Consider the following 22,807-nt stretch of genomic DNA (forward strand, 5'->3'; position numbering starts at 1 on the left):
AAGACTCCTGCCTGAGCACACTGGTGTGGCAGCTCAGTCTCTGCTGAAATCCTCAGTCAGTCTTCATTTTCTTGTACTCTTATCATTCCCTTCCCATGGCTTCCCTGAGTCCCAGCTGTCCCAACCAGCACATGTTGCATTCTGCTGCCCATCTGTTCATCTACACAGAAAAGCGTGACCACATCCCCACAGCCTCAACCAATTTTGTTCACTTCCTGCTGTCTGCCTTTGGATTCCAGATAAAGTGGGCTTGGGTTTTTTGTCTTTTTAAGAAATCTTCCCTGCATCTGTCCACTTACTGATGGTGATGTCTGCACTTTTATAGAGAAGGAGGCTTTAGCATGCACTGTATGGGCTGCATTGCTCTTCTGAAAAGGGCTGTGTAAGTTTGTCACTTGAGACAAGAGGCAGAGCAGGCATTACTTTGTCTCTGTTCCCTTCAGTCCTGGATGTCTTCAAATTTCAGCTGTCCCAGGATTATAGCATTGCTTGGGTTGGAAAAGATCTTAAAGATCAGTGAGTCCAACCATTATCATAGAATCACAGAATCAGGCAGGGTTGGAAGGGACCACAAGGATCACCTAGTTACAAGCCCCCTGCCATGGCCAGGGAAACCCTACCCTAGAGCAGGCTGCACACAGCCTCAGCCAGCCTGGCATGAGAGTGGTGAGAGGCTGGAGTGGGTTGCCCAGGGAGGTGGTTGAGGCCCCCTGGCTGGAGGTGTTTGAGGCCAGGCTGGCTGAGGCTGTGTGCAGCCTGCTCTAGGGTAGGGTGTCCCTGGCCATGGCAGGGGGCTTGTAACTAGGTGATCCTTGTGGTCCCTTCCAACCCTGCCTGATTCTATGGTTTTACCTAGGCCACCAGAGGGTGTTTGTTGCTAATAACTTCGGTTGGCCACTCAAGCAGGCATGGCCATGCAAAAGGAATGCTCTGGCTGTGGAAGCCTTTGTATCACAGCTCCACTCTTCCCCACACATGATCCTGTAGCACAAGTCCCTGGTCTGTGGACGTTTGCTTTATAGCCCTCTGTAAAGTACCATGTGTTTTACAGAGCAGAACAATAGCCACAGCCACATCTCTCAGTCAGTGTGGCTCGGGATCTGGATGTCTTCCCTCCCTCTCTGTTCCCTTTAGGTCACTGTACTGTATTCAGAGCTGGCCCATCTCAACAATCAATAAGTTACACGTGATAGATCTCTGCTTTACCTGGCCTTCTTTGTGTCCTGTGCCAAGAGTTTGTCACAAATGTAAGCCCTCTGGTTTTTAGGAGAGATAATCCCAGTGAGATGGTAAAATTGAGCTTGTTTTTTGCAGTCCTGGACCCCAAGCCGTGAGTAAGCCCACCAGAATACCTGTCTGGCACTATCCCTGAACTGTTGTGCTGCTCTGTAAGCCAAACCACTTCCAGTGATGAGCAGGGAAAGCAGGACACCATTGCCTGGGAAACCAAATAAATAGAAGCACACAGCCATCCATCACTGCCATCTGGAAAAGATTGGGCTGAACGTCTTCCTGTCAGGGTCTGCTACACTATTTATTTGTGTAGCTGAGCTTTGACTTGGGGGATTTCAGCAAAATAGTCCTGTCAGCCATGATCCGGAGAGAAGCTCTGGCTCTGACTCTCAGGCTGGTGTTAGTTCCTCTGTCCTACTTGTGAGAAATTGAGGCTGTACCTGAGAGTTCCACTTTTCCCTTTCACGTGTAGCAGCTTCACATGTGTGAAGCGCCATGCCAGGGGTGAGCTCATCCTGACCTTATGTGCAGCTGTTAGCAAGGCACCAGGAACCAGCACGGGCTGGTGACATGTACAGGTGTAAGTGATCCACGATGCATGACTTTGCTTCTCCAGCATTTGCCTGAGCCTGACAAAGAGCCCAAGTTTTTGCTGAACACACGGAGTTCTCCTAGCAGGAGATAAACTGAAAGATGGAGTAGCTTTCAGCATTACAAGCAGGACCATCTGACAGTACGAATGGGCACGGAGCTTGTGAAGCAGCTAAGTAGTTCTGAGGCTGCCACCATGCTAGTGGGTGTGTATTACAATGCAGTAAACAGAGTCACAGAAACAACCAGCTTGGAAAAGCCCTCTGAGATCATTGACTCCAACCTATCACCATGGTCTGCTTGATTGGCCAGGGCTGGGTGCTAGGTTGGACTGGATGATCTCCGAGGTCTCTTCCAGCCTGGTTGATTCTATGGTTCTAACCCTTTGATCAACCAAAACCTGGCACTAAGTGTCTCATCCAGCATCCTTTAAAACACCTCTGAGGATGGGGACTCCACCACCTCCCTGGGCAGCCCACTCCAATGCCAATCACTCTCTCTGGGGAGAACTTAGAATCATAGAATCAGTCAGGGTTGGAAGGGACCACAAGCATCATCTGGTTCCTGCCCCCCTGCCATGCCCAGGGACACCCTACCCTAGAGCAGGCTGGCCACAGCCCCAGCCAGCCTGGCCTGGTGGAAGAGGGAGGGCAGCCATGTGCATTTCTTTTGTCCTTTTCAGAGTGGAAGTAGCAAAGCTGACAGAAAACTTGTTCTTCCCATTGGTGTCTTTGCTTCTAGTGTTGAATGTGTGGAGCAGGAATGATCTAGGGCTGTTTCACAGGTGGCTTAGCCTGCAGTATATCTCTGAAGATTCATGTGCTTGGACAGAGGAACCATTTTCCTTCCTCAGTGTGCTGGTTTGAGCCTAGCTGGGATAATTTGATGGGAAGAATTGGATGCTAGGCTGTGAAAATGAAGCAATGGTGATGGCTGCTGCACTCATAGGCTTGCTGAGATGGGTAAGAACAAGAACATAAACATAGATAAGGGAATTGCTCTTCATCTCTGGGGCTGCATGCACTTCTCTCCCTAACTTGCTAACTAATCCATCTGCTTCCTACCTCCCCTGGCTGATTCTCCAAACTCACCTTGAGCATAAGACAAAGTCTGGGATAAGGCAGAGGGGTGGGAAGGAGGTGGCAGGGTGGTTGGGAGCCCCTGCTGGGCACTCTGGTGTCTGGGAGGGCTGCTGTGCTTCTGTATCACTTTTTCACTTGTCTGTGTCTGTCTCTAGCTGTACAGATTGTCAATACCTGCTTGGGTACTGTGCTAAGCTGTACAAAGCTTCATTCAATTTCCAGCTTGGCCAAGTCTAGTCTGGGTGATATTCTTAAGTGTGGGGGGCAGGGAACACCCAAACCATCACATTAGTCTGCTCTTCAAATCAAACCCTACCTGGTCTCCCTTCTCTGCATTCAGAGTTTGCCTAAACTCTCACAGAATCATAAAATCATAGAATCACTTTGGCTGGGAAAGACCTTTAAGATAGAATCACAGAACCAGGCAGGGCTGGAAGAGACCACAAGGATCAGCCAGCTCGAACCCCCCTGCCATGGCCAGGGACACCCTACCCTAGAGCAGGCTGCCCACAGCCTCAGCCAGCCTGGCCTCAAACACCTCCAGCCATGGGGCCTCAACCACCTCCCTGGGCAGCCCCTGCCAGCCTCTCACCACTGTCATGTGAGTAACACCCAAAGCATCACACTCAGAGAGCTGCAGCATGTCTGTAGTCACTATGAAGATATCCTCACTGTCTGCCTTTCCAGACCCTTCTCTTGCACACCCATTGTTATTGCAGCAATAACCTCTGAGCCTCCTTGACTTCAAAGTAATGGCATGAGAGCCGAAGATGAAATTTTCCCAGTGTCTGGCTTGATTTCCAGGGGAGATGGGATCATAAAATTCCATGAATAAAAGGTAGAAAATCCTGGGTTTAGTGAAGTTTAGAAAGAACTACAACAACCACAAAGGAAGGCAAAGAGGAAAATGGGAAATGAGGAGAATAAATCAAATTAGAATTATTTCAGCTACTGGACTGCAGCTTTGTATTGTTGGGATGATGTTGAGGTGCTGGAAGGTGTGCAGAGAAGGGCAGCAAGGCTGGGGAGGGGCCTGGAGCACAGCCCTGTGAGGAGAGGCTGAGGGAGCTGGGGGTGTGCAGCCTGCAGCAGAGGAGGCTCAGGGCAGAGCTCATTGCTGTCTGCAGATCCCTGCAGGGAGGCTGTAGCCAGGTGGGGTTGGGCTCTGCTGCCAGGCACCCAGCAACAGAACAAGGGGACACAGTCTCAAGCTGTGCCAGGGGAGGTCGAGGCTGGATGTTAGGAGGAAGTTGTTGTCAGAGAGAGTGATTGGCATTGGAATGGGCTGCCCAGGGAGGTGGTGGAGTGGCTGTGCCTGGAGGTGTTGAATCCAAGCCTGGCTGGGGCACTTAGTGCCATGGTCTGGTTGGTTGGGCAGGGCTGGGTGCTAGGTTGGGCTGGCTGAGCTTGGAGGGCTCTTCCAACCTGCTTGATTCTATGATTCTGTGAAGGGTGAAAATACAGAAGGACAAAAAATGCTACATTTATTGTTTCTGAGTGTCTTCATGACCTTTAGGTGAGCCTGCCAATGTTCTTGCATTTGAGCCATGCTTTCTGAACACTATGATTGGCAATTAGTTTGAAGATGAAGTTTAGTTTTGCTCTTGGCTTCCATGGGGGCAAACCTACACCATCATGTGGGACTCGGATCAGCTGGCTTAAATCTCTGCTAAAAGAGCTCTGGTTCCTTTTGTTTGTATTAGCTGCTTCCAAATATGCTGTGCACACAGCTCTGGTGAGGGAGGGATTTATGCCATTTTAGATAAAAAGATGCACAGGAAGTCTCTGGTGAAAAGAAAGAAGAAGATAAAAAAAGAAAGACCAAAGGAAGGAGAAGAAAATTGCCTGCTCCAACAGAGGCTGTGTTTTGCTTTGATGAAGCCGCAAAGAATTTGAGCACATATGAAGAATGTGTTGTGGAAGCTTTCAGAACTCCAGTAAGACAGACTTCACCCCTTACAGCATGAACATGGAGCAAGCCCTCATGTCCCACTTGGTGCATTAGCCACAGCACATCAAGGACCTTCAGTTTCTGACTCTGACACCTCCCAGGGACCATCTGTCCAATAGCATCCTTCAGACCAAGGCAGTTGTACCTAATCTAGGACATCTTTAAGTGCAGGGAGACAAGGAAAGAAGATGGACAAAACCACTACAGCTTATGGCATTCAAACACTGGAACAGGCTCCCCAGGGAGGTGGTTGAATGTCCATCCCTGGAAGTGTTTCAAAGATGCAGAGATGTGATGCTGAGGGACACGAATCATAGAATCACAGAATCAGTTAGGGTTGGAAGGGACCAGAAGGATCACGTAGTTCCAACCCCCCTGCCATGGCCAGGGCCACCCTATCCTAGAGCAGGCTGCCCACAGCCTCAGCTAGCCTGGCCTCAAACACCTCCAGCCAGGGGCCTCAACCACCTCCCTGGGCAACCCATTCCAGCCTCTCACCACTCTCCTGCTCAACAACTTCCTCCTCACAGCCACCTCCAGCTTTGCTCCATTCCCCCCAGTCCTGGCACTCCCTCACAGCCTCAAAAGTCCCTCCCCAGTTCTTTGTAGCCCCCTTCAGATGCTGGCAGGCCACAAGAAGGTCACCTGGGAGCCTCCTCTGCTCCAGCCTGCACAGCCCCAACTCTTTCAGTCTGTGCTCACAGCAGAGCTGCTGCAGCCTCTGAGCATCCTCCTGGCCCTGCTCTGGACACACTCCAGCATCTCCACAGCCCTCTTGGAATGGGGGCTCCAGAGCTGGATGCAGTACTGCAAGTGGGGTCTCAGCAGAGCAGAGTAGAGGAGAATCACCTCCCTCAACATGGTTTAGTACCAGCTTTGGTAGAGTTAGATAACGTTGGACTCTGATCTCCAAGGTCCTTCCCCCAACACTTCAGTGGTTCTGTGACTGCCTCTGACAGTTATTTTGAAGAGACAGAAAAATGAAGGAGGAGGCAGGAGGCTGAGTGGAAGCAAATGTAGAGCCCATCATCAAAAAAAAGGGAAGAAGATTGATGCTGGAGAATGCTGTGGCTGTCTCAGATGGCAGGCAGGCTACCAGCTGGACTCTTAGCTGGGCAGAAACACTTTGGCTTTTGTTAAAGCCTATTCATGGTAACTTCTTGAAAAGATTCTTCTCATTGCTGGAGTTGCACTCTGTGATCTGTAAAGACACTGTCATGTGCTCCTAGGCCAGGAATTGTTTAGAGTCAGGAGCAGAGCTGGTAGATATTTTTTTCACTTGAAAATGATTTTTTTTGATGAAAAATGACCTCGTTTTTTTGTGAAAGCCTCTGTATTTAATGAGAAACAGAAAGCAAATATGTTCTTTGACTCTAAGTTAAGAGTAAATATCATCCCAAGGCAGTGTGAGCTCCACATGAAGGGGGAAATCAAAGAGTGGGAAAGTGCACACTCTCCCTAGAGCTCCTTTGACTCAGAACCTGTCATTTCCTCCATAGGGGTGCTCAGTTTAAAGTGGGCCTTGAGTAGGGAGGAACAGACCAGTTACAGGGGGAAGACTGCAGGCACTGAGCACCTCTTGGCGGAACATCAGCGCAGGGTTGAGCAGAGCTGTCTTCAGGTGCAGAGGACGTGGCCTACCTGCCTGAAAAACTCCCCCGTGCAGCAGTGTCTGCTAGGTGCATTTCATCTCAGTGCCCTGCAATTTCTGCCAGTGATTATGGAATGCTCATGGTCTGACACAGGCTCCCAAACACAGTGAGCTGTGTCTGAGGCATTTCTCAGTCTAAACATAATTACCTTCAAGTTGTCATCATTTCCTGCCGTGCTTAGTTTCTGTTTAGAGCTAATAATAAGCTGGGTTCCTCTCTATCATTGAAGTATTTGTGTAGCTAAGAGGTTGTGCAGTCAGATGTCATTGAACATCCCTGTGCTTTAACACATGTGAACTCCCAAGGACTACATTGAGTCCCCAGTGTCATGCTTTGGACAGAGTGCCAGCTTTGCATGCTATAAGGGAGTTGGTTTATTGACTAGCTGGGTGCTTTGTTCCTGGAGCACATGGTGTAAGAGGGTCTAGCACTGACTGATTGCATTTCACTGGTACACTCCTGGCAGCTGATGTCTTCATCAAATTACTTGCTAAGGCGAAGGGTTACAGACAGATCATAGAATCAGAGAATCAAGCAGGGTGGAAGAGACCTTTGAGATCATTGAGTCCAACCTAGCACCCAGCCCTGCCCAACCAACCAGACCATGGCACTAAGTGCCCCAGCCAGGCTTGGCTTCAACACCTCCAGGCACAGCCACTCCACCACCTCCCTGGGCAGCCCATTCCAATGCCAATCACTCTCTCTGACAACAACTTCCTCCTAACATCCAGCCTAGACCTGCCCTGGCACAGCTTGAGACTGTGTCCCCTTCTTCTGTTGCTGGGTGCCTGGCAGCAGAGCCCAACCCCACCTGGCTACAGCCTCCCTGCAGGCAGCTGCAGGCAGCAATGAGCTCTGCCCTGAGCCTCCTCTGCTGCAGGCTGCACACCCCCAGCTCCCTCAGCCTCTCCTCACAGGGCTGTGCTCCAGGCCCCTCACAGCTTTGTCGCCCTCCTGTGGACACCTTCCAGTACTGCAACATCTCTCTGCAGTGGAGGAGCCCAGAACTGGACACAGCACTCAAGGTGTGGCCTGAGAAGTGCTGAGCACAGGGGCAGGAGAACCTTCCTTGTCCTGCTGCCCACACTGCTCCTGAGCCAGCCCAGGATGCCATTGGCTCTGCTACCGACCTGGGCACACTGCTTCTGAGCCAGCCCAGGATGCCATTGGCTCTGCTGCCCACCTGGGCACTGCTGCCTCATCTTCAGCTCCTCTCTCCCAGCACCCCCAGGTCCCTCTCTGCCTGGCTGCTCTCAGCCACTCTGTCCCCAGCCTGTAGTGCTGCTTGGGGTTGTTGTGGCCAAAGCAAAAACCCTGATGCTTTCTGATGCTAGAAAGAGGGATGGGAGCAGTCTGTTGATGAAACAGCTGCAGACAGAAAATTCAAGTTAGGCAGAAAAAAAATTCTCCACTCACTGCAGACAAAAGTTTTTGGGTGTCCTGATGAGAATTGATTTGCTTTCACCTGAACAGCAAGCGCTCAGGAATCGCACTTGGTCTGAGCTCAGCTCATTTTAAAGTGGTCTTGTGGCACTCTTAACAACCACTGCCTGATGGAGCCTTTACTGTGTTTGTTGTGTTCCCTGTGTGTGAATTACTTTAATGAACTCTTTGTCTGGCATAGGCAGTAGTGGAGGGCACTGTGCACAGGCAGTTGAAGTAGGGGCACTGGTAGGGTGGAAGTGGGCAGGTTCCCATCGCTGCTTTGATAACTGCCCTGGCATTCTTGAGGATCCAAATGCTGTGGAAGCACAATTTGGAATGTAATTATATAAAATTAGAGCAGCAGTAAAAATCAGAGAGGGCTAGAGGCAGGAGGGGAGGGTACATGAGAAAACAATTCCTGAACTGCAACAGGGATTAAAGGTTCGTTTGAGCAGGTTGCTGCATAGCTCAGGACTGACCACAAGCCTGTTGAAGCCAGCAGACATCTCCTCTGTAAAGCATTTGCTGGTCCACAGGAAGAGTTTGTTGCATTAAGTAATTTATGGGGTGCTAAGAAGTTCCTTAAGCTATGATTAAAACCATGCAAACTCTTCCCTGGTTAGGACTCTAGTAACTCAGGCTTCTAACTAAGCAGAACTGATAGGGCAGGCCTTTTGATGTTTAATGAGTTCTGAAGCAGATGTGAGCTGTGATAGACAGGGGAGCTGGGGTGATTTAGTGCTCGTGGAGCAGAATGATGAGATCTCCTGCAAAAGAAAATGTAGCTAAAAAGGACAGGGTTGGGTGGTTTGGGGTTTTTTTTCCTTTCCTTTTTTCCTTTTTGTTCTTCTTTCCCCTTCTTCCTTCTCAGTGCATGTGGTTTTGATTTCCTCACCCCGTGCCTCTCGGTGCTGGCTCGTTTCCATCCAAGCGCGCACAGAACACTGAAAACTAATTAGCCCTGGATGCAGCCACAGGAAGCTGGCCTGCCAAGTCCCCTTTCCCCCACAATTCCTCAACTTTCTCAGCTTGCCTCAGGCCAAGGGCCTTGCACTGGGCCTCTCTGTGTAGGTTGCCAGGTCTAATTTTACAATTTCCCTTCACCTTATCAAGTGTGCCCCAGGCTCGACAAGGGAGAAGGGATCAGAGCCGAGGTGCTGTGGGCCCTTCTCCCTCACACCTAGTCCCCACCCACCTTTTCTCTCTTCTGCATCACTTTTGGGAGTCTTAGTCATATCCAGTTTCGGTGCTGACTTGTTAATCTGACCTTTGATAATGCTTTTTAAAGGAACCAAAGGCAACTTCACCGTCTTGTAAGACTTGAGAGTCCCTCCCCTCTTAAGACTCTCCTTGAAGGTTAACAAATCCTCCCAAGAGCCAGAGGACTGCAGGTGTCAACCATTTTCAAGCATCTCATTTCAAAGCAGAACCCACCACAGTCCCAATGAGAGAAGTCAGGCTCTGATTAGAAGAAAGCAGCAGGCTGGATACCAGCCTACAAGTGGGCAACATCATGACATGTGGAACTCAACAGACTGGGGGGAATGGAGCAAAGCTGGAGGTGGGGAGGTTCAGACTGGAGGTGAGGAGGAAGTTGTTGAGCAGGAGAGTGGTGAGAGGCTGGAGTGGGTTGCCCAGGGAGGGGGTTGAGGCCCCATGGCTGGAGGTGTTTAAGGCCAGGCTGGATGAGACTCTGGCCAGCCCAATCTAGGGTAGGGTGTCTGTGCCCATGGCAGGGGGTTGGAACTGGCTGCTCCTTGTGGTCCCTTCCAACCCTGACTCATTCTGTGATTCTAACTAGAAAGGACCAGCATGACAGTGAGGTTATGAAGGTCTAGAAGCATGCTGGGTTGGTGGTTATTTCTTCTCAATTTTCATGCTCATTAGCTGCCTATCACTGAGCATGGCTAAGCAGGGAGCTGCTAGAAAAATTCAAATGGAAGAAAGAAGTCTTCAAAACATGAACATGAGCCAGCAGTGTGCCCAGGTGGCCAAGAAGGCCAACAGCATCCTGGCCTGGGTCAGCAATGGTGTGAGCAGCAGGAGCAGGGAGGTGCTCATGCCCCTGTACTCAGCACTCATGAGCCCACACCTCGAGTCCTGTGCCCAGTTTTGGTCAGCACAGTACAGGAGGGACATTGAGGTGCTGGAGAAGGGCGAGGAGGCTGGGGAGAGGTCTGGCACACATGGCCTGTGAGGAGTGGCTGAGGGAGCTGGGGGTGTTCAGTCTGGAGAAGAGGAGGCTGAGAGGGGACTTTATTGCTAGCTACAACTCCCTGCAGGGAGGCTGTAGCCAGGTGGGGTTGGGCTCTGCTGCCAGGCAACCAGGCACAGAACAAGGGGACACAGTCTCAAGCTGTGCCAGGGGAGGTCTAGGCTGGATGTTGTTAGGAAGTCGTTGGCAGAGAGAGTGATTGGCATTGGAATGGGCTGCCCAGGGAGGTGGTGGAGTCGCTGTGGCTGGAGGTGTTGAAGCCAAGCCTGGCTGGGGCACTTAGTGCCATGGTCTGGTTGATTGGCCAGGGCTGGGTGCTAGGTTGGGCTGGTTGAGCTTGGACGTGTCTTCCAACCTGCTTGGTTCTATGATTCTAACTCAGGCAACCTAATGAAAAACCCCTCAGCCCTCCAGCTAGTTCTTGACCCAGCACAGAGTGAATCTGTCCAAGGCAGGAGCTGCCAGCTGTGCCAGGAGCTGCTAGTGGCAGATGGTGTCAAAGGCTTTGCTGCAGTCCAGGCAGACTCCATCCACAGCCTCTCCCACACTCACCTGGCAGGAACCTGAGCATAAAAGGAGCTCAGGTTGGTCAGGCAGGACCTGCCCTTCCTAAACCCAAGCTGGCTGGACCTGACCCCTTGGCCATCTTGGAGATATGACATCTATCTGATTGAAAGTAGAGCTAGAAAAGAATTCCACCTATATTTTTACTCACTATGGAAATTCTCTCAGAGCAATCCTCTTTTACTTAAACCCTTCACATATTCTTCTCAAAACCTAGCCCCCAGAATTCTGAGTGCCACTTCTGAATGCTTCAGGGCCAGGCTTTGTCAGCTTTTGTCAGTTGTTCAAGAACAAGTGTGCTTTTTTTTTTTTTTTTGCTTCTTTCCTCTTTTCCAGGCCTTGAAAAAGAAATGCTATAAATCTGAGTGAGGCAGGGCCAAAGAGCACTGGCCCTAACTTCACACTCCAAGTCATCAGGTGTGGCTGCTACTAACATGCTTACTCAACCTCTCTGCTGCAGCAGGGCACGGTAAGCTCAGACCTGTAAAATGTGGGTCATCTTTTATCTTTGATGGTTCATCTTTACCTACAGTTTGTTGGCCCTGGCTTCTACCCAAGAGTCCTGAGAGAGAGCAGAAAGGAGGCAGTGTTCATCCGCGAGAGTGTAGGAAGCTCTACAGAGCAAACTGCACAGCCTGGACTGATGGGCCAAGGCCAGTGGAGTGGGATTGAAGAAGGCCAACTGCTGGGTCCTTCACTTGGATCACAACAAGCCCATGAATGTCCAAGCTTGAGGCAGAGTGGCTGGCAAGCTGTCCAGCAGAGAAAGACCCAGGGCTGCTGGTCAGCAGGCAGCTGAGGATGAGCCACTGTGTGCCCAGGTAGCGAGAGGGCCAAAAGTATCCTGGCCAGTATCAAGAGCAGTGTGTGCCCAACAGGGCCAGGGAGGTTACTCTACTTGATTGGATAGGGCTGGGTGCTAGGTTGGACTGGATGAGCTTGGAGGTCTCTTAAAACCTTCTTGATTCTATGATTCTATGAGGCAATGCCAGGCACAACTGCAGGCTGGGAAGGGACTGGCTGGAGAGCAGCCCTGAGGAGAGGGACTTGGGGGTGCTGCTGGAGGAGAGGCTCAACAGGAGCCAGCAGTGTGCACTTGCAGCCCAGAAAGCCAAGCAGAGCCTGGGCTGCAGCAGCAGCAGTGTGGGCAGCAGGGCCAGGGAGGGGATTCTCCCCCACTGCTGTGCTCTGCTGAGACCCCACCTGCAGTACTGCAGCCAGCTCTGGAGCCCCCATTCCAAGAGGGATGTGGAGATGCTGGAGAGTGTCCAGAGCAGGGCCAGGAGGATGCTCAGAGGCTGCAGCAGTTCTGCTGTGAGCACAGACTGAAAGAGTTGGGGCTGTGCAGGCTGGAGCAGAGGAGGCTCCCAGGTGACCTTCTTGTGGCCTGCCAGCAGATGAAGGGGGCTCCAAAAAATCTGGGGAGGGACTTTTGAGGCTGTGAGGGAGTGGCAGGAGTGGGGGCAATGGAGCAAAGCTGGAGGTGGGCAGAGTGAGAGTGGCTGTGAGGAGGAAGTTGTTGAGCAGGAGAGTGGTGAGAGGCTGGAGTGGGTTGCCCAGGGAGGTGGTTGAGGCCCCCTGGCTGGAGGTGTTTGAGGCCAGGCTGGCTGAGGCTGTGTGCAGCCTGCTCTAGGGTAGGGTGTCCCCGGGCATGGCAGGGGGTTTGAGCTGGCTGCTCCTTGTGGTCCCTTCCAGCCCTGACTGGTTCTATGATTCTATATTTGACACCAACCATTATCTAACTCTGCCAAAGCTGGTGCCAAACCATGTCACTCTGTACCACACCTCTGCAGCTTGTACAGACTTTCCAGGGAAGAGGTTTCAGCCACCTTCCTGGGGTGGTTCCTAGGCAACCTTAGTTCCCTCAGCTGCTACTCATAAGGTCAAATGCTTGGAACTTCTACCTTCCTTCAGCACAGCAATTCTGAAAGGCTCTAACCAGAGAAGTGAATTTTCCCCCTTTTAAGTTTTCACCTGAACCACAACATTTCAGCATCTCTGAAATATGTTTCCTTCTGATTTTTTGAATGACATCTCATTATTAAATAAGCTTTATGTACTGCCTTCCAGGCTGTGTAGTTCAAGTTCCTGCTCTCCCTTGGGGCTGATTCTCTTGCTTCCCAAGCTGTGCCTTTCTGTGCTGTGCTCAAAATGGAGGGAATACCAGGAGGAAGTTTCTCAGGGAAGGACAAGTATGGGAGGTGAATAGAGAGATGTGAGTGATCTCATCTGGTGGGTTCAGTATTGTACAAAACATGGCAAAATGACAGCAGCTTTTGCTGCTGACACAGAGCTGGGCACATGATCCTGGATGTGCCCAGAGAAGGGCAGCAAGGCTGGGGAGGGGCCTGGAGCACAGCGCTGTGAGGAGAGGCTGAGGGAGCTGGGGGTGTGCAGCCTGCAGCAGAGGAGGCTCAGGGCAGAGCTCATTGCTGCCTGCAGCTGCCTGCAGGGAGGCTGTAGCCAGGTGGGGTTGGGCTCTGCTGCCAGGCACCCAGCAACAGAACAAGGGGACAGAGTGTCAAGTTGTGCCAGGGCAGGTCTAGGCTGGATGTTAGGAGGAAGTTGTTGTCAGAGAGAGTGATTGGCATTGGAATGGGCTGCCCAGGGAGGTGGTGGAGTCACCGTTTCCAGTGCTGAGCACAGGGGCAGAAGAACCTCCCTTCTGCTGCTGGCCACACTGCTTCTGAGCCAGCCCAGGATGCCACTGCCTCTGCTGCCCACCTGGGCACACTGCTGGCTCACGTTCAGCTACTCTCTACCAGCACCCCCAGCTCCCTCTTTGCCTGGCTGCACTCAGCCACTCTGTCCCCAGCCTGTAGTGCTGTTTGGGGTTGTTGTTGCCCACCAACTATGCTAAGGCTCATTTGCCTGGAGCAGGTTGCAGTGGAATTTGTCCAGGCAGATTTGGAAAGGCTCCAGAGGTAGAGATCCCACAACCTCTCTGAGCAGTCTAGTCCAGTTCTCAGGCACTCTCACAGGAAAGAAGTTTCTCCTTAAGTTCAAGTGAATCCTCCTGTGCTCTAGCTTGTGTTTGTATCTAGTTGTGGCCTATCACTGGCTGCCACTGAAAAGAACCCAGCCCCATCCTCCTGACCTCCAACCTTTAGCTATTGATAAGCATTGCTAAGATCTCCTCTCAGTCTGCAATTCTCCAAGCTAAAGGGCCTCAGATCTCTCATACTCTCCTCCCAAGAGAGAGATGCTCTGTCCTCCTGGTCACTGGTGTGGCCCTCTGTGGGGCTTTCTCCAGTGCTTCCCTGCCTGCCTTAGGTGTGGAGACAGACAGCATTTCTTTTTGTAACTCAGACATGAGGGGATCAGAAAGAAGACTGAAAATGTTCTCCCTGCATAACGCAGGCCAAGCAGCCAGGGTGGAGAAGAGCAGTACGAGATGAGTGACCATCCTGGCAGGAGAACAAATGGCTCTGAGCAAGCGTGAGCTCTGGGAGCAGTAGCAGTAGTGGAGCCTGAAGCTGAGCAGGCTTTAGGGTGGGACTGGTAGATGTTTCAAGGCGACTGCGTGACACCCTGCCTGCTTTCGTGACGCAGGAGCTCATCGTGGTCCTGTGCTCTGCTGCTCTTCAGCCAGCAGAGCCCTGCCCTGGACACTGGCCCGTGAAGGAAACCAGGGCTAAAGGAGACCTCTTGGATCAAACAGATCAGTTGCATAGGCTGTGCCAGTGGCCCCTTGGCAGGCTCTAGCGGGTGGGGACTGTGCCTGCTGCGTCTCAGTGGAGCAGCCGCGTGGCGTCCGCCTCGGACGTGCCAGGAGCTGGGCAGAAAACTTCCATTTCATGTTCTCCATATGGCTGCTGCCTAGCAGATGACATCACCTAAAGGCCCTTAGTCCTGCCTCTCCCCTCCAAAGGCAGAGCCACGAGGGAAAGAAAATCACCCAAACCTCCGCCCTCCTCCCCCTTTGCCCCTGAACACCCCTGCAAAAGTCCAAGTCCGTGATGGATTTTCTCAGCTCAGGAGCAATGATCCCATTTCCAGCTTTCCTGGTTTGTTGTGGGGGCTTCCTTTGCAGCACTGCTCTTTCCTGGGTTGCTTTCTCTGGGTGGGAAGCCTGTGATTCCTGTTAAGGCATTGTAAGGTACTCTGTGACATGTGGTAATGGTAGGGAGAATAAAGACCAGGAAACACATGCGGCAGGGCCAGTTGCTTTCCCCCTGCCAAGTAAGGCTGCCTTCATATGTGTTTCTGGCAGTGAGCTACATGACACCCCAGGTTCCCTCCCGTGTCTTTCCAAGAGTAACAGAGACTTTCTTCCTTGCATAGGAAAAATGAAATCAGGACACAAAAGTAATAAAAGCTGTCATCCCAAGACATCCAAATGAGCTGGAAGCAGGGATCTGGGGAGGGGTGGTTCTAGCTCAGAATGATTCCGTTGCAGATTGTTGCTGGGTGCTGTAGTTTATCATGATATATTCTGTTCTGAAGTGTTTCATTTCTTTAGTGTGGTGACCCCAGCCTGTATGAAAAGACAAAGCATTAATACACAAAGTCTGAGTAGGTGCCAGCAGCAGTGTAAAAACAGAATCCCAGAGAGCCACTAGGATCAGCCATTTGGGAGTTGTTCAGCCTGGAGGAGAAAAGGTTCTGGGGAGACCTTTTTGTGGCCTTTCAGTACTTAAAGGGGACTGTAAGGCAGATGGGGACAGACTTTTTAGCAGGGGCTGTTGCAAGAGAACAAGGAGTGGTGATTTTAAACTAAAAGAGGGAGATCTACACTAGGTAGAAGGAAGAAATGTTTTACTGTGAGGGTAGTGAGACCCTAGCCCAGGTTGGCTAGAAAAGTGGTAGATGCCCCACTGTCCTGGATACCCTAAATTCCTCTCTCCTCCCTCCCTGTGGGAGAAGTGAGGTGCAAAAGCCTGTTACCCTGCCCCTGCCCCTGCCCTGCCCTGCGGGCTTGAGGCAGGGCAGCAGAAGGCCCTTACTGCACAAGGGCTGACCTCTGCAGAAGCCCACACTGGAGTGGGGCTGGTGGTTGGCTGTATTTTCCTGCCCAGTGTAAGTGGTAAATGGCCACTTTGTCTAGAAGAAGGGATAACTGGAGCAAGGGTTCCTGCCTTGAGAGCTCCCATCTGGAGAGTCCCCTGCCACTGCAAAGGAAAGGCTCCTGCCGTGACTGGACCATCCCCTGCTTTGGCTGGCTCCTACCTTGCTACAGCTCTTGCCTTGTGTGTCCCACCCCAGCTTTGGATGGCTCCTACCTTGCTACAGCTCTTGCCTTGTGTGTCCCACCCCAGCTTTGGCTGGCTCTCCCCACTGCACTCTTCAGTGCCCGCCGGCAGGCTTAGCGAGCCACAGCGTCTGGACCACCCTCTCTCAGGCCCTGTCAGTAGCTAATTCGCTGGTTGTCTCCCGGCCTGGGGCACCCTAGCAATTTTGGCTCTCCCCTGCCGTTGTGCAGGCAGCATCGTCCTGTAACCACCCCACTGGAGAAGAAGCGCTGGAGACATTTCCGCGCTCGGCAGCACTGCCACTCGCCTGAGGGCTTCTGCGGCGTGGAGCTCTATTGCTGGGTACTGCCTGCAGTGCCACAAGGCTGCTCCTGCAGAGGAACCCTGCAGTACTGCATCCAGCTCTGGAGCCCCCATTGCAAGAGGGCTGTGGAGATGCTGGAGTGTGTCCAGAGCAGGGCCAGGAGGATGCTCAGAGGCTGCAGCAGCTCTGCTGTGAGCACAGCCTGAAAGAGTTGGGGCTGTGCAGGCTGGAGCAGAGGAGGCTCCCAGGTGACCTTCTTGTGGCCTGCCAGCATCTGAAGGGGGCCTCCAAAAAAAATCTGGGGAGGGACTTTTGAGGCTGTGAGGGAGTGGCAGGAGTGGGGGGAATGGAGCAGAGCTGGAGGTGGGGAGAGTGAGAGTGGCTGTGAGGAGGAAGTTGTTGAGCAGGAGAGTGGTGAGAGGCTGGAGTGGGTTGCCCATGGCTGGAGGTGTTTGAGGCCAGGCTGGCTGAGGCTGTGTGCAGCCTGCTCTAGGGTAGGGTGTCCCTGGGCATGGCAGGGGGTTGGAACTGGCTGCTCCTTGTGGTCCCTTCCAACCCTGACTGATTCTGTGGTTCTATTCTTTGTGGCTCATCCTCCTCTGAGATGCATAATAATCTCTTTGCCCTTGCCAAGTACTTGCCAGTAATGCACTTCCTGCTCTTTTAACCACCTCTAACAAATCAAGTGTCAGGAGTGGCAGGGCTTGCATAAACAGGTGATAATTCCAAGATGAGATCCTAATTCTCTTTTAAAGAGCACAATCCAATCCGTGCTTACTCCCAGGCTTGGCCAAACCTGCAAACCCAGTCTGTCCTACATTCCATATGTATGTGTGTGTGTGTGGGAGATCTCAAGTCAGAGCAGAAGGTTCCTGCAAAATTTGAGACAAATTGGATGAGACATTTTTGGATTCATGCAGAAACTGAAGCATTATTTTAAACAGATTTGATTTTTTTTAACCAGTTTTTTTTGGCCTTGCCATGACTTAAAACTATCCTGGGCTGGAAAATTCCAAGTCTGCCAAGACCATGGCCTTTTCTCCACAGACTTTAGGTTTTCAGGTTCTTCTAGGAGCACAGAGAGTAGGCTTTGGAGTTTTCATCTTTTGAGGTGCTTTAGATCCACCTGGATGTGTTCCTGTGGGATTTACCCTAGGTGGCCCTGCTCTAGCAGGCAGGTTGGACTAGATGATCTTCAGAGGTTCCTTTCAACATTTAGCACTCTGCCATGCTGCAGAAAGGGGCAGTCCTTTGAAAAAGAAGTAAAAGTTTTAATTGATCTTCGTCCCTTTTCTGCCTGATGGAGCTGCAATGTGTACTGCAGAAAAAGCTGCTGTTGCTATTGCTCAGTTCACAGAATCATAGAGTCAAGCAGGTCAGAAGAGACCTCCAAGCTCAGCCAGTCCAACCTAGCACCCAGCCCTGGCCAATCAACCAGACCATGGCACTAAGTGCCCCAGCCAGGCTTGGCTTCAACACCTCCAGGCACAGCCACTCCACCACCTCCCTGGGCAGCCCATTCCAATGCCAATCACTCTCTCTGACAACAACTTCCTCCTCACATCCAGCCTAGACCTGCCCTGGCACAGCTTGACACTCTGTCCCCTTGTTCTGTTGCTGGTTGCCTGGCAGCAGAGCCCAACCCCACCTGGCTACAGCCTCCCTGCAGGCAGCTGCAGACAGCAATGAGCTCTGCCCTGAGCCTCCTCAGCTGCAGGCTGCACACCCCCAGCTCCCTCAGCCTCTCCTCACAGGGCTCTGCTCCAGGCCCCTCACAGCTTTGTCGCCCTCCTGTGGACACCTTCCAGTACTGCAACATCTCTCTGCAATGGAGGAGCCCAGAACTGGACACAGCACTCAAGGTGTGGCCTGAGCAGTGCTGAGCACAGGGGCACAAGAACCTCCCTTGTCCTGCTGCCCACACTGCTCCTGAGCCAGCCCAGGATGCCATTGGCTCTGCTGCCCACCTGGGCACACTGCTGCCTCAGCTTCAGCTCCTCTCTCCCAGCACCCCCAGCTCCCTTTCTTCCTGGCTGCTCTCAGCCACTCTGTCCCCAGCCTGGAGTGCTGCTTGGGGTTGTTGTGGCCAAAGTGCAGAACCCTGCACTTGGCCTTGTTCAGTCTCATCCCCTTGGCCTCTGCCCACCCATCCAGCCTGGCCAGGTCCCTCTGCAGGGCTCTCCTACCCTCCAGCAGCTCTACACCTGCTCCTAGCTTGGTGTCATCTGCTAACATACTGATGCTGGACTCAATCCCCTGCTCCTGATCATCAATAAAGACATTGCACAAGACTATGCCCAGCACTGATCCTTGGGGCACACCACTGGTGTCAGCTGCCAACTGGATGTGGCACCATTCACCACCACCTTCTGGGCCCAGTTCTTTACCCATATCAGAGAGCACCCACCCAGGACTTACAGACATCCACAAACAAGAACCTCTTTTCCAGCTCTTGAATCTATGGCAAATTCTTGACCTTTGTGTTTCACATAAGGAAGAAAGATTCCCAGCTTCCCATTTGAATTCCCCCTTCCATATACTGAAAATATTAAACCAATTTAATCTTCTTATAATCCCCAGTGGTGCCCTTTAAATCAGCTTTTCAATGGGAATTGACTACATCCTTTCTGTAACATAAACTGAAACCTGGGAGTTGTAAGCTGCCAGCCGAATACGAAGGTATGCTCCCTTTGCCCAGGTCTATGAGATATGACAAGATTTAAGACATATTAAATGTAACAGGTGCTGTGATCTCCTGCATGGATACACGATATTCACAGACTCCTCCAGAGAGCTCTGCCTTCCCTGCTAGTGCTGCATTTCTGTCCTTTCCAGCATGTTTTTATCTGTAATCTTTACCTCCCATTTCTTACAATCCAGAGTCATTGTACTTAAGCAGCACTATCTCTGCTTTAATCACCTTCCCGAATTACAGGCAAACATGCAAGCTTAGCTTTGGCTTCCCAGAGGTGTTGGTTGAGGTAACTCTACACTGTTTGGATAAGCTGTAGACTTTGACAGAAACAGAGCAGAACTTGGATGTCACATTTCTTATCCAGTCAGGAAAGATTAATGCTTAATATGTGAATGGTCAGGTAGAGGAATTGCTAGGAGGTGGTGGATGGGCAGGAAGAAGAGTGGCTTTATTTCTCTGAAAGCTCCATCAACTGTGGGAAGTGAGCTGCTGCTGTCTTACAGCTGGGATTTAAAGCCAGTCACACCAAAGAGGAGTGTTGATCTTGTTGATTGGCTAGGGCTGGGTGATAGGCTGCAATGGATGAGCTTGGAGGTCTTTTCCAACCTGGTTGTTTCTATGATTCTATGACTGGATGATCTTGGAGGTCTCTTCCAACCTGGTTGGTTCTATGATTCTATGCTGGGTAAAAAACTGGCTGTGTGGCTGGGCCCAATGACTGGAGGCCAATCACAAGTGGTGTTCCTCAGGGCGCAGAACTGGGGCCAGTCCTCTGTCAAATATTCATCAGTGTTCTGCATCAGCTGATTGAGTGCATCCTCAGTAAGTCTGCAGATGACACTGAGCTAGGAGGTAGGAAGGCTCCACAGAGGAAACTGGACAGGTTGAGATCAATAGGCCAAGGGCAATTCTGAGAGACTCAACAAGACCAAGTGCTGGCTCCCATGCAATGAGCTCTGCCCTGAGCCTCCTCTGCTGCAGGCTGCACACCCCCAGCTCCCTCAGCCTCTCCTCACAGGGCTGTGCTTCAGGCCCCTCGCAGCTTTGTTGTCCTTCTCTGGACACCTTCCAGCACCTCAACATCTCTCTGCACTGGAGGAGCCCAGATCTGGACACTGTACTTAAAGGTCTGTCAGTGATCTTAGAGGTCTTTTCCAACCAAAGTGATTCTGTGCTGCTGTGGTCACATTTCTCATGTTTCACATGATTTTGAACACTGACAATAAGTGTAAGGCAGCACAACACAAGGAACAGGACACTGAATGATTAGGACTCAGGACTTCCCCTGAGCTTGCCAGCAAAGCTTGAGCCTCTACATCAGTCTCAAAATGATAGGTCTTGCTGGGAAGAAGGGCTTCTTGGCTGTCATTTGTAATGCACACAGCTGATTTCACTGCTGCTGCAGGTTCTCTCTCCCAAATACTGCCTCCCAAGATTTTATGTCCAATCTATTCAGGCATAAGTAAAGCCATCACCCCCACCCCAACAGTCACAGCCATGTTGTATGTTTTCTGAACACAAAACACACACCCCCAGCCACTCAGCACTCGCACATCCCCGAGCTCAAGGAAGCCCCAGCAAGCTTTCCAGCCCAGTTCTCAGTGAGTATCTGCCAAAGAGTGAGAGGCAGATTCTCTGAAAGTTTGTTTTCCCTCTGCTCTCAAATGAAGATGTTGAAACATCACTTACTGGGAAAGCTATGTGAAAGGAAAATGTCATCATCTCAGTAGGCTAAATAGAACCACATTTTGCACACTCTCTGGATCAGGATTTTTTAAAAATAGCAAAATTTTCCATTGATGATGCCCTGAGTGCACAAGGAAAGAGGCTGCTCAATGCAAAAACCCTCCACTTTTGGACATAAAGAAGCTGCATGTGGCTAAAAGCTGAAAATCATAGAAGCATAGAATCAAGCAGGTTGGAAGATAGCTCCAAACTCATCCAGTCCAACCCAGCCCCCAGCCCTGGCCAATCAACCAGACCATGGCACTAAGTGCCCCAGCCAGGCTTGGCTTCAACACCTCCAGGGTCAGCCACTCCACCACCTCCCTGGGCAGCCCATTCCAATGCCAATCACTCTCTAGCAACAGCTTCCTCCTAACGTCCAACTTAGACCTGCCCTGGCACAAGTTGGCACTGTGTTCCCTTGTTCTGTTGCTGGGTGCCTGGCAGCAGAGCCCAACCCCACCTGGCTACAGCCTCCCTGCAGGGATCTGCAGACAGCAATGAGCTCTGCCCTGAGCCTCCTCTGCTGCAGGCTGCACACCCCCAGCTCCCTCAGCCTCTCCTCACAGGGCTGTGCTCCAGGCCCCTCCCCAGCTTCATTTCCCTTCTCTGGACATGTCTTTATCAGATCTCTCTTCCCCACAAATCTATTTGTAGGTTAGGTTCAAATTCCTTCTCAAGTGTCTATGGGACAAGCTAGGTAATTATTCCTTACTGTACAGTAGATCTTCCTGACTTCATATCAATCACTTTTTTCTGGACCCCTTCCTCTTTCTACTGTGCTCTTGTGTCTGTGAACACTGGGACTAGATCCATCACTCCTGTCAAAACAGTACTTTAGCTGTGGGCACTGTTGCATGACCTTTTTCAGTGCCACCATTAGAAAGGTGAGAGGCAAACAGTTGTACAGACAGTTCCCAGAAGTGATGCACGGCAGCCTAAACTCCTCCAGTCCTCCAAGGGGCCTCTGGGGAAAGCCATTCTCTTCTCACAGGTGATAGAGGGAACTTAGAGACACCAACTCCCCTAAGCCAAGGTTAGCAGAACCTAGAGACCAACTCCCCTAAGCCAAGGTTAGCAGAACCTAGAGACCAACTCCCCTAAGCCAAGGTTGGCTTTAGTAAGACCCCTCAGAGAGAAAATCCCGTTGCCTGTGTTGTCTCCACAAGCCTGTCTATCAGTGTGGAGACAGATTTTTCTCAGGCAGTTGACTCAGAACCAGATTTACTTCTTGGCCAAGAACCAGATTCCTGGTTCCAGAACTTGCTTGTCAGTTTTCCGTGTGGGATCCTATTCCTATTCACAGTTGGGCTGCAGCAATAATTTAGTCCTTCACCAACTTTATGTTTTTTCGAGTCTATTTTCTTGGAAGAACTCAAAACTGCTGTAAAGATTAATTGTTTTACATGCACAGCATCCCAAGGCAGAGAGCAAGCATGATGGCCCTAATGAGGTTATTCTGGGCTTCGGGCTAACGTCACATGTGAAGGCAGTTGCAGGGGCTGATGCAGAGCCAGTTTCTCATGCAACTACTGAACTCATCATATCTTTTGGCTTGATATTAAAATTACTGCAGTCCACACAGAAAATTATCTCTTCCTTTACCTGTGTATGTAGCCACTCTGCTGCTTCCTGACTCCCTTGCTATACTCCACAAATACCTACTTCACAAACGCCTACAGACTGCTGGGAAAGAACCTCCAGGTGTGTGGCAGAGCTTGGTAGGATATCCTTGAGGACAAGCAGCTTGTGGAAAACCCCAAGCAGTGCTACAGGCTGGGGACAGAGTGGCTGAGAGCAGCCAGGCAGAGAGGGAGCTGGGGGTGCTGGGAGAGAGGAGCTGAAGCTGAGGCAGCAGTGCCCAGGTGGGCAGCAGAGCCAATGGCATCCTGGGCTGGCTCAGGAGCAGTGTGGGCAGCAGGACAAGGGAGGTTCTTCTGCCCCTGTGCTCAGCACTGCTCAGGCCACACCTGGAGTGCTGTGTCCAGTTCTGGGCTCCTCCATTGCAGAGAGATGTTGAGGTGCTGGAAGGTGTCCACAGGAGGGCGCCAAAGCTGTGAGGGGCCTGGAGCAGAGCCCTGTGAGGAGAGGCTGAGGGAGCTGGGGGGGTGCAGCCTGCAGCAGAGGAGGCTCAGGGCAGAGCTCATTGCTGCCTGCAGCTGCCTGCAGGGAGGCTGT

General features: G+C 51.5%; 1 protein-coding gene across 1 annotated transcript in view; it reads left to right on the plus strand.

Moving 5' to 3' along the window:
* HAO2 (hydroxyacid oxidase 2) overlaps nt 1-22,807 on the plus strand; it is a 77,864-nt gene that overhangs the window by 24,588 nt on the left and 30,469 nt on the right. The window contains exon 2 of the mRNA XM_064142976.1: nt 11,050-11,182. The gene's annotated coding sequence lies outside the window, so the exon portion shown is untranslated. The remainder of the gene's footprint in view (nt 1-11,049; nt 11,183-22,807) is intronic.

The sequence above is a fragment of the Pogoniulus pusillus genome, chromosome 5 (genome assembly GCF_015220805.1).
Source record: "Pogoniulus pusillus isolate bPogPus1 chromosome 5, bPogPus1.pri, whole genome shotgun sequence".
NCBI lineage: Eukaryota > Metazoa > Chordata > Aves > Piciformes > Lybiidae > Pogoniulus > Pogoniulus pusillus.